Source organism: Pan troglodytes, chromosome 9 (assembly GCF_028858775.2).
Source record: "Pan troglodytes isolate AG18354 chromosome 9, NHGRI_mPanTro3-v2.0_pri, whole genome shotgun sequence".
Classification (NCBI taxonomy): Eukaryota; Metazoa; Chordata; class Mammalia; order Primates; family Hominidae; genus Pan; species Pan troglodytes.
Genome location: NC_072407.2, coordinates 84,020,036 through 84,034,095, shown reverse-complemented (window position 1 = coordinate 84,034,095; position 14,060 = coordinate 84,020,036).

Below are 14,060 nucleotides of genomic sequence, written 5' to 3'. Positions count from 1 at the left end.
AATTAGTAGACTATTATCCTCAGTTTTCCTCGTATGGGAAGTGGCAGTAATACATTGTAAAGGCCACCAAAAAAGGATGCATGAAATAGCTGAGGGAAACAGGTTGGCAGACCAAGCAGCTAAATAAGGAGAAAGAGGGCCCCAGATTTTGGTTCCACTTGAAGACTTTCTGATTTGGGAGGGCTCCATAAGAGAAATAAAACCTCAATATTCTCCTGCGGAAATAGAATGGGCCACCTCTTGGGGATACATCTCTCAGTCCTCAGCATGGCTACAATTGCAGGATGACAAGCTTCATCTACCAGCTGCCAATCAATGGAAAGCTTTTAAAAAGCCTTCACTAGACCTTCCACCTGGGTAAGGATAAAACCTATCAATTAGCCAGAGGTCATTCTCAGGTAAAAACCTGATACAAATGGTTAAACAGGTCATTAATGCTTGCAAGACTTGTCTTAAAACTAATCCCCTCAATTGATGGCTTCTTTCCCTCAGGACCTAAACAATAGGATGCTACCTGCAGAAAGGCTGGTAAATGGATTTCAACCAGATGCCAAAGGCAAAGGGCATCCTGTACCTCCAAGTATGGATAGATACCTTCACTAACTGGATAGAAGCATTTGCATGTCAGACAGAGAAAGGCTTTGATGTGATAAAAGTACTAATTAATATCATACTTCCTCTCTTTTGACTCCCTAAGTACCTCCAGAGCGATAATGGCCCCTTGTTCAAGGTGGCTGTCACCAAGGGGGTCTCAAGGGCACTATTCATGCAATATCATCTTCATTGTGCCTGGAGATCACAATCCTTGGGAAAAGTAGAAAAGACAAATGATATCATCAAAAGGCACCTCAGGAAACTGTCTCTGGGGACTCATCTCCCAGACTACCCTTCTTGCCATAGCCCTACTACGTGTTAGAAACACCTCTTTAAAGCTGGGTTTGAGTCCCTTTGAAATGATGTATGGACAGCCTTTTTCATCAGCGATTTTTTTGCTAGACCAAGAAACCTCTGATTTGACTAAACATATAACTTCTTTGGTCAATTTCCAACAGGAACTCAAACAACTGTCAGAGGCCCAATCCCCTGAACTAGGGCCACCTCTATTTAACCCAGAGGATCTGGTCCTGGTAAAGGTACTTTGTTCCGTTTCTCCCTATATAAGCCCAGATTGGGAGGAACCTTTACACTGTACTCCTTTCTATTCCTGTGGCAATAAAGGTCATTGTGGTAGATCTTGATTCATTATACTTGAGTAAAGGCCTGTGACGCTGATGAAGTTACCTCCGTCGACCCAGAAGAGCACCCAAAACAACAATGTGAAGAGATCGAGGACCTCAAGCTAAAAATCACAAAAGATAGTTTCAATAATTAACCTTCCATAGATATTCCCTTTATAGTCTTGCCTATGCTTGCTACTCTTATCTTCATTCTTTTCTATACCATAAGGCACCTTTATAATCATGAATGCCCATGGAAATATGTACTCCCCTAAGCAGTTATCTCTCTTTCTAAAGTTTAACTGCTCTCATACAAGGTTTAATTTCTCCCACTAGGGCAAAACAGCTCAGAGTACAATGTTGTTTTCAGAAAGATTAGTATATTTAACTTATTTCTATAATCTTTGGCACTAGATTATTTCCTTTTAACTCCTCTTTGTATAATACACATATTTGATCCATGTATACTTAACAACATTTTTTTACGCCTAGAGGTCATCAAACTCCAAACGGTCATGCAACCAGAGCCTCAAGTGGTGGCTGTCTTTTGCAGGGGACCCTTAGGTAGCCCTCTGAGGAAAATCTGACTGCCCTTTTCCCCTAAACAATGCCCATTGTCAGCAGAAAGCAGCTAAGATCTGTCATCATCCATATTCTAATGGCAATTAGATGTGCCTCTTCAGTGGGGGAAATGATAGAGGCAGGAGGCAGAGAAACTCTAAGCAGACAGGAACAGGTCCTTGTTGAATCCCCACCCTCAAACTGAAAAGCCCCAAACCCACAGCCCAAAGTGAGAACTTCTATTGCTGTTTGCCCACTTTCTCCCAATTGGTACTTTCTGAATAATGTATTTTTACTAATCAAATGTTGCATTTTCTAAAACTGTCTACAACTCACCCTGTCCCCAGTCCTGTGCTTATAAAGACCCCAGACTCTGCTGGTAGAAAGATAAGTGGCTGGTAGAAAGAAAAGATAACAGGGAGATGCAACTTGACTTCAAAGAAGTGCCTGGACGTTGGGGAGAGGCCACTTGACTTCAGAGGCAATGGCTGGACATCAGTGAGAGGTTACTTGACTTTGCAGGAAAGAGGCAGAGAGACACCAGGGGAGAGTAACCAGCCCTTCCTGTCTCCTTTCCAGCTCCCTTCTCCACTGAGAGCCACTTTCATCACTCAATAAAATTCCTTGCATTCACCATCCTTCAATTCATCTGCACGACCTCATTCTTATTGGGCAGGGACAAGAACTCAGGACCCACCAAGTGTGGGTACCAAAAAAGGCTGTCACACTGACCCTTTGCCCCCCACTGGTGGAGGTCAGCAGCCCCACATGACCAGGCAAAGGGCCCACTGAGCTGATAACACATTGCTGTCTGTGGATGGCAGAGCTAAGGGAGCATTGTTACACACCCTCTGGGGCCTTGGGGTGGCAGGTACCCCCACCTGGACGCTGCTGCAGGGCCGGCATGGAGTTTGCTCCTACCAATGCAAAAGTGGCCAGCTGGTTCCCGAGCTTGCTTGCCTATGCACTCCCTCCCACGAGGGGTGGGGTGCAGCATGACCAAGTAAACAGAGTTTGCTCATGCAGGCGCCAAAGCAGCCAGCTGGTTCCCGTACTCCTTCGCTTGTGTGCTCCCTCCTGCAAGGGGATGAACACAGTGGACTTGAGTAAGTGGGGTACCACTGATGGGAGTCCTGTGAAGGGATCAAGAAAACATCCTGCATCAAGGGAAACACAGAAAATTAGAATGGATTAAAATTGAATTTTTGTTTTATTTGCTAATACTATTCATCATTATTCAATCATTGAAATATAAGCAATCTCAAATTGTCTGATTTAATTCATTTTGTGTCTAAGTTATTTCTTTATGCTATAAAATAAATGCTTTGCTAGTTTTTTCTAGTGAGTCCCACAGTCCTGAAACTAAACACTTCTAAAGTAAAAATGGGGATAACATTTTAAAATGCCAACAACATTTATGTGTCACTTTGAAATGCTGAAATAGAAATAACTCTTCTTAACAGGAAAAAAAGCAACTCTGATACTGTGTAGAGTTCTGTATAATTTGCAGCTCATTTCTGGGTCCATACATCATTTGAATGTTCTCAACAGCAAAGATACGTTGTTGGTATTATCCCTATTTTTCAGAAAATAAACTAAGGTTGGGTGAATGATGTGCCAAATTAGTAAATGAGAGACAGAATTGAAAACCTAAAAAAAAAAAAAAAAGAAAGAGGAAAACATAGTCTTTGACAAGTGTATATGTCCATTGCAACTTGCCTCCTAATACATGTTCAGAGGTATTTATAAAAATTAAATCTTATTTTTCTTTTCTTGTTTTATATTCTTAAAGTGCTTTTCATCGAAGTATTCTAGAAGCAAATAAGTGTTGCTATTTTGTATTCAAAGTATTAGAGACTTTGAAGAATAAAAAACCTGTGCACAAGCTTAAGTAGCTCTATAAATTTAAATATTTAATGAGGAAAATAGTATAATATTTAAAAGCAATGCCTTTGAAAACATTAAAAACTGTATTCAAATGCTGGTTCTGCCATTTATTTGCTTTGTGAACTGGCAGAGTTAATAACTTCTCTGAGTACTAATTTATTCAATAATGAAATGTGGATGATAATTATCTAAAGACATTTGGAAATGTTGGCAAAATTTTATACGTAAATTATGTATTTTAGTACTTGCCTTGTAAGTGCTCAGTAAACTGTAACTGTAATGATTATGCACATTATTATTCTAAACTTCAGAAAAATGTGTATACATTTATGTATATCCATATTTTTGAATGGCGTGGTGCTCTGAGATACAGTGACTACATAGACACACAGTAGTTATAAAAATATTGATAGCAATTTACATTTTAATTTATATTTAGATTACATTTCTTCTAAGTATTTATTGTGAAATAATGTATAGACTTATGGAAAATGTACAAGCATAGTACAAGGAATCCCTCTTTACTCTTTACTAGATTTTAAATAGATAAACATATAGACACATATGTGCATACATACATCTAGTTATTTTCTGAACCATTTGAGTTGCAGATAGTTTGCTTCTTTACCCCTAAATACGTTTTACTTTCTAAGCAAAAGAAAAACAAAAAACAAAAAAAGGAAAAATAATTTTTCTCATATAAACACAGTAAAATGATCATAATTGAGAAATTAGCATTGATAAAAATATTATTAAAGCTACATACCTAATTGTGAACTCACCATTTTTCTCAAAATAATGTATTGCTTTCAGTTGTTATCCTTTATCTTCTTTAATTTGAGAACGTTCCTCACAGTTTATTTTATCTGACATTGACATTTTGAAGAGTAGAAACAAGTTGTATTGCTTCTCTCAATCTGGGTTTACCTCATGTTTCCTTATTAATATATTCAAGTAATGTATTTTTGGTAGTGATACTATAAAATTAATACTCTATTTATTCCTAGTGCATCATAGCAGGAAGTAAATGATCTCATGTTAATTTGTTCCATAAATGCAGATTTAACATTGGTCACTTTAGTTAAAGAGATGAATGTCAGGTTACTATTTTTTGCTTTGTAATAAACAGTTACCTTGTGGGAGCTTAGTTAAAGATTATGTAAATATCCTATTATTCCTCAGACCTTTATCCAGTAGAGTTAACATGCAATGATGATTTTTCCCTGAGTTAATTATTACTCTTTGATGATTGCCAAATAGTGAGTTCTAATTTCATCATTCTTTCAGCTTATATAATGAAAATCTTTCTTTTACTATTTATCTGTACAGTCTCATGAAATTTTACTTCATTCTGTGGGTGAGAGTTCAATACCATCATTACTTATTGTGATGCTCAAATGTGCCATATTTGGCCAGTGAGAGCCCTTTCAAACTGGCTACTGTGTCCTCTTGATACATTTACATCATGGTTTCAATGCTTTTTTGACTTCTGGCGTAGAAACATATTATAAGATCAACCTGAATTTTTCGTGATTCAGACCCAAAAGCAGCTCTTTACTCAAAGAGCCTTGGTTTCTATACATAGAAAAAAAATATTTAGACTAAAAATATATGGGCACTATGTTTGCTCAGTGCTATTTACTGGCATTGCTTTAAGCCTTCTCACTATGAAAGAAGAAAAGTTCCCTTGTCCCTCTCACACGGCATGCAACATGGGGAGTGGCTCACTTCTTCAGTGCCCTGCTGCTCAAACCTCTAGGGGAGCATAAAGATGGGCAGGCTGTGGGGCTCCGACCCCATGGCAGTGTCTAGGGGTGGATGTTTACAGCTCATGAAGCCCCAGTGGGTGTGTGCTATGGTGTGCTCTTTTAGTTTTGCCATCTATAGGTGGCTTGTGTTAACCAGCTCAATTACACCCCCAAGTACTAGCAAGGACAGAGGGCTTTCTGTATCCTGGGTTCTTGCCTTGGTGTATTGGAAGAGTCAGATCACACGTGGGCTGGAGAATGAGTACAAGGCTTTATTGAGTGGAAGTGGTTCTCAGTAGATAGGGGAGCCGGAAGGGAGATGGTTTTCCCCTGGAGTCGGGGTGCTTAGTGGTCTGGGCTTTCCTCTGATTGCCCCAGCGAACCTCCGCATCGTTCTGCTAGTCTATGGCCTGCTGGCCTGATGGCACCTGTCAGCATGCTCTTCCGCTGGTGTGCTCCCCTCGATGTCTTCTCGACATCCAGCTGCTTGTGTCTTCTTTTGCTGATTCACTCCTGTCGACGTCCAGCTGATTGTGTGGCTGCCTGCTAGAGTCTCAGGGCTTTTTTGTTTGTTTGTTTGTTTGAGACAGAGTCTCGCTCTGTCGTCTAGGCTGGAATGCAGTGGCACAGTCTTGGCTCACTGCAAACTCCACCTCCTGGGTTCAAGCGATTCTCCTGCCTCAGCCTCCTAAGTAGCTGGGATTACAGATGTGCACCACCACGCCCAACTAATTTTTGTATTTTTAGTAGAGATGGGGTTTCACCATGTTGGTCAGGCTGGTCTCGAACTCCTGACCTTGTGATCTGCCCACCTTGGCATCCAAAGTGCTGGGTTACACACGTGAGCCACCACGCCCAGCCCTCTCAGGGTATTTTATAGGCACCAGATGGGGCTGTGGCAGGCCAGGGTGGTCTTAGGAAATGCAACATTTGGGCACAAAGGCAGGACTGCCTGTCCTGACTCAGGTCTAGGTCCGTGGGCACAGGTCCGGGGGTGGAGCCCTTGCCAGGGACCCGCCCTTCCATTCCCAGCACTTCCCTGTCCCCCTTCCATATCAACTAGACAACATTAGGATATAGATATGGTACATGGGCATGTCTATATACCATCTGTTTATTTAATTGTCTATGTATGTATATATGTATGTATCTATCTATCTTTCTATCACCAAGCATTTACTCAGATACTTTATATCACAATACACCCAGACAATGTTTATTCAATGTTTTCCCTTTTTCATTTTTGTAATTCTCTTCCCCAAGTTTGAAATAACTAACTCCCCATATCCACAAAATATTTACTTAATTTATTTAATTACAGAATAAGAGAAAGTAGTTTCAGAAGTGCTATCCTATACCTCTATGAAAAATAAACTTACTAAGTAGGGATCATTACTGCTTATAGAACTTTTGTCTTTACTTGAAGGTCAATATTTCTAATATTGTATACTGTGTCCAACATTACTAGGATTAGATATCCTCCCATGCTTCATTGTGTTTATATTTGTCATTTGCAGTAAGTACAGTTTATTTCTTCTTCTATGGTACGTACAATTTTTAAATTTCATGAATATGTGAAATATTAACAATGTCTCAAAAGTCAGAACTGTATAATAAGCATGCATTCAGAGAAGTATTACCTCCTCCCCAATTTCTCTCATTTTTATCTTTTATCTTTTCTAACATATTCTTACTAATCTACTGCAAGTCAAAATTATGTTACTTTCTTGTTGCACAAGGAGTATAGTGTCCCTTTTTTCTTACAAAAAAAGTAGCATACAATATTTTCTCTTTTATAATTTGTTATTTTTGTTTCACAATATATTTCTAAAATAACCCTCTAAAAGTTCATGGATAACATCCTTAATCTATTTTACAAGGTCCCCATTGTATTGTGCATTATATCTTTTTTTTTTCAAATAATCTACGTATAGCCATGCAGATTGTTTCCTGTATTTTTGAGAGGTGACAACATGCTAGCAGCCCTCACTGACTCTCGGCGCCTCCTCGGCCTGGCCGTCTACTCTGGCCACGCTTGAGGAGCTCTTCAGCCTGCCGCTGCACTGTGGGAGCCCCTCTCTGGGCTGGCTGGGGCTGGAGCCAGCTCCCTCTGCATGCAGGGAGGTGTGGAGGGAGAGGCGCGGGCGGGAACTGCGGCTGCACGCAGCGCTCGTGTGCCAGCATGAGTTCCAGGTGGGCACGGGCTCAGCGGGCCCGCACTTGGAGCAGCCGGCCAGTGCCGCTGGCCCGGGGTAGTGAGGGGCTTAGCACCTGGGCTAGCAGCTGCGGAGGGTGGGCCAGGTTCCTCAGCACTGCCGGCCCACCCATGCTGTGCTTGAATTCTTGCTGGGCTTCAGCTGCCTCCCCGCAGGGCAGGGCTCAGGACCTGCAGCCTACCATGCCAGAGCCAAACCTCCCCATCCCCTCACCCTCCCACCTCCCCTACCTCACCTCTACCTCCCCCTGCCCCTCCCCCCCAGCCGTGGGCTCCCTCTCAGCCCGAGCCTCCCTGACAGGCGCTGCCCCCTGCTCCACTGCACCGGGTCCCTTCGACTGCCCAAGGGCTGAGGAGTGCCACCCGCAGCCATGGCGCAGGATCCACTAGGCTAAGCCAGCTGGGCTCCTGAGTCAGGTGGGGACCTGGAGTACTTTTATGACTAGCTGGAGGATTGTATATGCACCAATCAGCACTCTGTGTCTAGCTTGGGGCTTGTGGATGCACCAATCAGCTCTCTGTATCTAGCTAATCTGGTGGGGACTTGGAGAACTTTTTGTCTAGCTAAAGGATTGTAAATACACCAGTCAGCACTCTGTGTCTAGCTAAAGGTTTGTAAACGCACCAGTCAGCACCCTGTCAAAACGGACCAATCAGCTCTCTGTAAAATGGACCAATCAGCAGGATGTGGGTGGGGTCAGATAAGGGAATAAAAGCAGGCTGCCAGAGCCAGCAGTGGCAACCTGCTCAGGTCCCCTTTCACGCTGTGGAAGCTTTGTTCTTTTGTTCTTTGCAATAAATCTTGATGCTGCTTACTCTTTGGGTCTGCGCTGCCTTTATGAGCTGTAATACTCACCGTGAAGGTTTGCAGCTTCACTCCTGAAGCCAGCAAGACTACGAACCCACCAGCAGGAATGAACAACTCCTGACGGGAGGAACGAGCAACTCCGGAAGTGCCACCTTTATGAACTGTAACATTCACTGCGATGGTCTGCAACTTCATTCCTGAGGCCAGCGAGACCACAAACCCACCAGAACGAACAAACAACTCCAGACATGCCACCTTTAAGAGCTGTAACACTCACCGCGAAGGTCTGCAGCTTCACCTCTGAAGTCAGTGAGGCCATGAACCCACCAGAAGGATGAAACTCCGGACACACCATCTTTAAGAACTGTAACACTCACCGCGAGGGTCCGCGGCTTCATTCTTGAAGTCAGCGAGACCAAGAACCCACCAGTTCTGGACACATTTTGAATTCACAAACAATGCTACAATAAATAGCACTGTACATGAGGACTTTTGTTTTGTTGGTCCTGTATCTTCTGGGTAAATTGCAGAAGTGAGATTGCTGGCTTAAAATATAAATACATAAAGGATTTCAGTTTTGACATATAAAAAGACTAAAAATTGTCACAACCATTCTTAGAAGAAATAGCTGGAAAACTGAAAACAGTGATTTTTCTTGGACCCATAGAAAATATGTCAAATGGCTAAATGCAACCCTGAATCTTGAGGGACAGGAACATCCATAATAACGAGATCTGCTTACCCACATCAGAAGCTATTGAAGCCGTAAGTAATATGATAAGTAATATTAAGTAAGTAATATGTTAAGTAATATTAAAGGGTGTAAACTAAAAATAAAATCCGAAGGCCGAAATCAACAGAAAGGACCTCCTTTTGGCAAAGGCGACCCCAGGGAAACTTTAAAAATTGTGTTCCTGGACATGATGGGACCAGAGGTCAGGCAAATCTCATTATACCACATACCTTTTGTGGTTTAAACACAACAACTAACTAGCAGTAATGTTAAAATAGAGATCATAAGGCTGAAAGAGTGGACCTTTTGTGTCAATACCAAACTATAAACAAGACCTAAGGCCATGCCAGGCACGGGTTGAGTCATGCACCACAACACTTAAGAATAAACTGTGTTCTAACTGACACAAGGTTTTTTCTTTTTCTCTAGCAGCTAAATAAGCACCAGCCTTGCCATAGGCAACATTAAAACAATTTGCAGCTCCACTAGATGCTCACTAACTGAGCCTCCTGTTCCACAAGCCATAAGTACAGCATTGTCAAAAGAGGTTGATTTCTGTAACTTTTTTTTCTGATAAGAGACTACATACCATGCACTGGTTCTGGCTGGTTTTACAGAGGTTGATCATTTCAGTGTCTTTGTGTACCTTCTTTACTTTTTGACATATGGGGTGTAATTGTAATACCTTTAAATGTTAATTTAGGTCTCTACCCCAAGGTGAACACAGGTCATAGGTAACATGCATGTTTGTTGAACATGCACATGTCAGAACCCACTCTATGAATAATCATAGCTCCTCCTATAACCTGTTGAATATGTGTGTTTGGTCAGCCCCTTCAGTTTAAATTACTGTCTTGTCCTTTCCTCGCTTGAAGTGCCTGCCTTTCAGGATTTTGCAAGAGGGATGCTTTGTAGCCTAGCAGAATGGCCACCTTGCAGTCTGTAACTCTTTACAAGAAATACAGTCTCCTATCAAAAGTTATAGCTCTCATGATTTTTAAGCTAACAAGGGAAATGTTGACAAATTGTTGGAAATTGAAAGTGTACTGGGAGGAGACATTTAAAGGCCTGGGTTGCAGTCTCAGGGATGAGGGTTATGTATTTTTCTGGTCCTTACCTCAAAGACCCCACTCACATGATTCTCACTGTGATTATCTGAGAAAGATCCCCTCATATCTCTGGAAAGGGGAAGGAAAGATTAATTATTGTTTAAGCACAGAAACTTCTCCATAACAATGGCCTACTTAGCCAAGGAAAAGGAATATTCCAGACCCTTATTCTAGCTTATGAAAAGGAATTTCTCCCATCGTTGCGGAAATCAGGAGATTGGAGGGACCGATAGGTGGAACAGGAGGTGCGCTGGCTCAGCATATTTGTAACTGAAAGCATGAGCCCTGAACAAATACAGTTCTTGGCTTTTATACACACTTCTGAAAAGGGGTTGGCTAGTTTGAAACAAGCTCACAATGGCAAGAAGCATAGTGGCATGAAAGTGAGTGTACAGAAGCAGAACAAAAGCAGTTAATCAATCTGTGACAGGTTCATAACTCAGGCTTACATGTGATTCTCTTGCTGTGTGGCCTACATGGCCGTCATCTAGGCTTGCTCAAGAACCTTGCACGGGCTTCTCTCATAACTTTCACTATGATGCCTAAATGGCTGCAGTCCAGGCCTGCTCAGGCATGCCTCATGACCTTCACTGTGCTGCTCAGATAAAAGAATACTTGAAGTTACTAGTTACAGAAAACAGGAATCTATAAACTCATAAGTTGGCCTTATCAAAGGAAAAAGGAAAATAAGAAAAAAATTCTTTTTTCTAAACTTGTTTTTCCCTTTTTAATTTTATTTTTATTTCTTCTTTAATTTTCATCTCTCTGTTTCAATTCTCTCCAGCCATCAGTTCTTTTACCTAAGGGGTAAAAAAAAACCATAATCAACAGGGGTAGCACTTCAAGGAGACAGTTGGGAGCATTGGATTACTGAACCAAACTGGGTCTCTTTGTCCATGCACAAAAGAAAGCCAAACTCTGAAGCACTGAGTTTTTATAGAGAGAAAGGTTTATTGCAAATAGACTGCTAGGGACACAGGAGGCAATACTTGGATTCATCTCCCTGAACAAGGAGCAGGGGCAGTTTTTATAGGTAGAGGATAATGAGTTGTAATCTGATTGGATCTTGCAGTGAGGTGATGCCAGGGCTCTATGTGATTGAATCGTGGATTATGCCATGAGGTGTTCGCTTCTTAATTCTTTCCTTATTCCTTGTACCAAGAACTTAGGTTATAGTCATACTTGCATGATTGCTTCACCTGTGTATGCCCAGGTTACCTAAACTGCAAACTTGAGCATTAGACTGGTTGTGTGGTTATAATTGCAAACAGAAAAGGAAGTTAAGAAGAGGCAGGAAGGTGAGAGGTGACAACGTGCTGGCAGCCCTTGCTCTCAGTGCCTCCTCAGCCTTGGTGTCCACTCTGGCTGCACTTGAGGAGCCCTTCAGCCTACCACTGCACTGTGGGAGCCCCTCTCTGGGCTGGCTAAGGTCAGAGCCGGCTCCCTCTGCTTGTGGGGAGGTGTGGAGGGAGAGGCACAGGCAGGAATTGGGGCTGCACATGGTGCTCATGGGCCAGCGCGAGTTCCAGGTGGGTGCGGGCTCAACGGGCCTTGCACTTGGAGCAGCTGGCCGGCACCACTGGCCCCAGGCAGTGAGGGGCTTAGCACCCAGGCCAGCAGCTGCGGAGGGTGCGTCGGGTCCCCCAGCACTGCTGGCCCACCCATGCCATGCTTGAATTCTCGCCGGGCCTCAGCTGCCTCGTGGGGCAGGGTTTGGGACCTGCAGCCTGAGCCCTCCCCAACCCCCGACCCCCAGTGGGCTCCCACGCAGCCCGAGCCTCCCTGACACATGCCACCCCCTGCTCCACGGCGCCTGGTCCCATCGACCACCCAAGGGCTGAGGAGTGCGGGTGCACGGCGTGGGACTGGCAGGCAGCTGTGCCCGCAGCCCCGGCACCGGATCCACTAGGTGAAGCCAGCTGGGGTCCTGAGTCGGGTGGGGACTTGGAGAAATTTTATGTCTAGCTGGAGGATTATATATGCACCAATCAGCACTCTGTGTCTAGCTCAAGCTTTGTAAATACACCAGTCAGCACTCTGTGTCTAGCTTAAGGTTTGTAAATGCACCAATCAGCACCCTGTGTCTAGCTCAAGGTTTGTAAATGCACCAGTCAGTGCTCTGTGTCTAGCTAATCTAGTGGGGACTTGGAGAACTTTTCTGTCTAGCTAAAGGTTTGTAAATGCACCAATCAGTGCTTTGTGTGTAGCTAATCTTGTGGAGACTTGGATAACTTTTCTGTCTGGCACTGTGTCTAGCTAGAGAATTGTAAATGCACCAATCAGCACTCTGTGTCTAGCTAAAGGTTTGTAAGCGCACCAATCAGTACCCTGTCAAAACGGACTAATCAGCTTTCTGTAAAATGGACCAATCAGTTCTCTGTAAAACAGACCAGTCAGCTCTCTGTAAAATGGACCAATCAGCAGGATGTGGGTGGGGTCACATAAAGGAATAAAAGCAGGCTGCCCGAGCCAGCAGTGGCAACCTGCTGGGGTCACCTTCCGCGCTGTGGAAGCTTTGTTCTTTCACTGTTCGCAGTAAATCTTGCTGCTGCTCACTCTTTGGGGTCCATATGAGCTGTAACACTCACCGCGAAGGTCTGCAGCTTCACTCCTGAAGCCAGCGAGACTACAAACCCACCAGCAGGAATGAACAACTCTGAACGGGAGGAACGAACGACTCCAGATGTGCTGCCTTAACAGCTATAACACTCACCATGAATTTCTGCAGCTTCACTCCTGAAGTCAGCGAGACCACGAACCCACCAGAAGGAAGAAACTCCAGACACATCTGAGCATCTGAAGGAACAAACTCTGGACACACCATCTTTAAGAACTGTAACACTCACTGTGAGGGTCCAAGGCTTCATTCTTGAAGTTGGCGAGACCAAGAACCCACCAATTCCGGACACAAAGAGAAAATGTTATACCACTAGAGAAACACTTGTGAAAGTTGGGGTCCCAAGACAAAGATCTACTAAGACTGAAATTGAATCAAAACATTGTAGAATGCTTCCCTCACCCCTGACATACCTTACTGTCATAGTGATAGGGCTCCCATACAATAACAGTGGATTACAGCTGAAAGAGTTGCAACATACGGGATATCTTTGAGAGATATTTAAGAAAATCCAGAGTCAAGGAAAGAGGCAAAAAAAAAAAAAAAAAAAAAAAAAAAAAGAAACTAGAGGAATTGGAAGCCTTTTGCATTCATAAAAACAGCAAACATTTTAAGAAGTCCCATTCATAGCCAGTTTAGTCAGTTTTCACACTAGAGGCCTATCTATCTCAGATCGTGTTACTTGATACATTGTTTCTTTTAACTAAAGTTTACAAGGCAAGCCAAATGCAAGAGAAAAAAATAGTCTTAAGAGACAAAACATATCAGAACCAGGTTATGATATGACACAGATGATAGACTTATCGGACAGGAAATTTAAAATTATTATGATTAAGAAGTTCAGAACTTTAATGGAAAAAGTAGACAGCATGCAAGAAGGGAAGGGTAATTCAAGCAGAGAGATGGAAACCCTAAGAAAGAATTAGAAGGAAATGCTAGGAATCAAAAGCACTGTAAGAGAAATAAAAAATGCTTCTGATGGATTAATCAGTAGATTGGACATAGCAAAAGAAATATTCCATGATCTTGAAAATAGGTCAATAAGCTTTAACATAGGTCAATGGAAAGGCAAAGCAAAAATAGAAATGACAAAAACAACATCAAAATTGTGACAAAGTATAAAAACATGTCACCTATATCTAGTGGGAATACCAAGAGAAGAAAA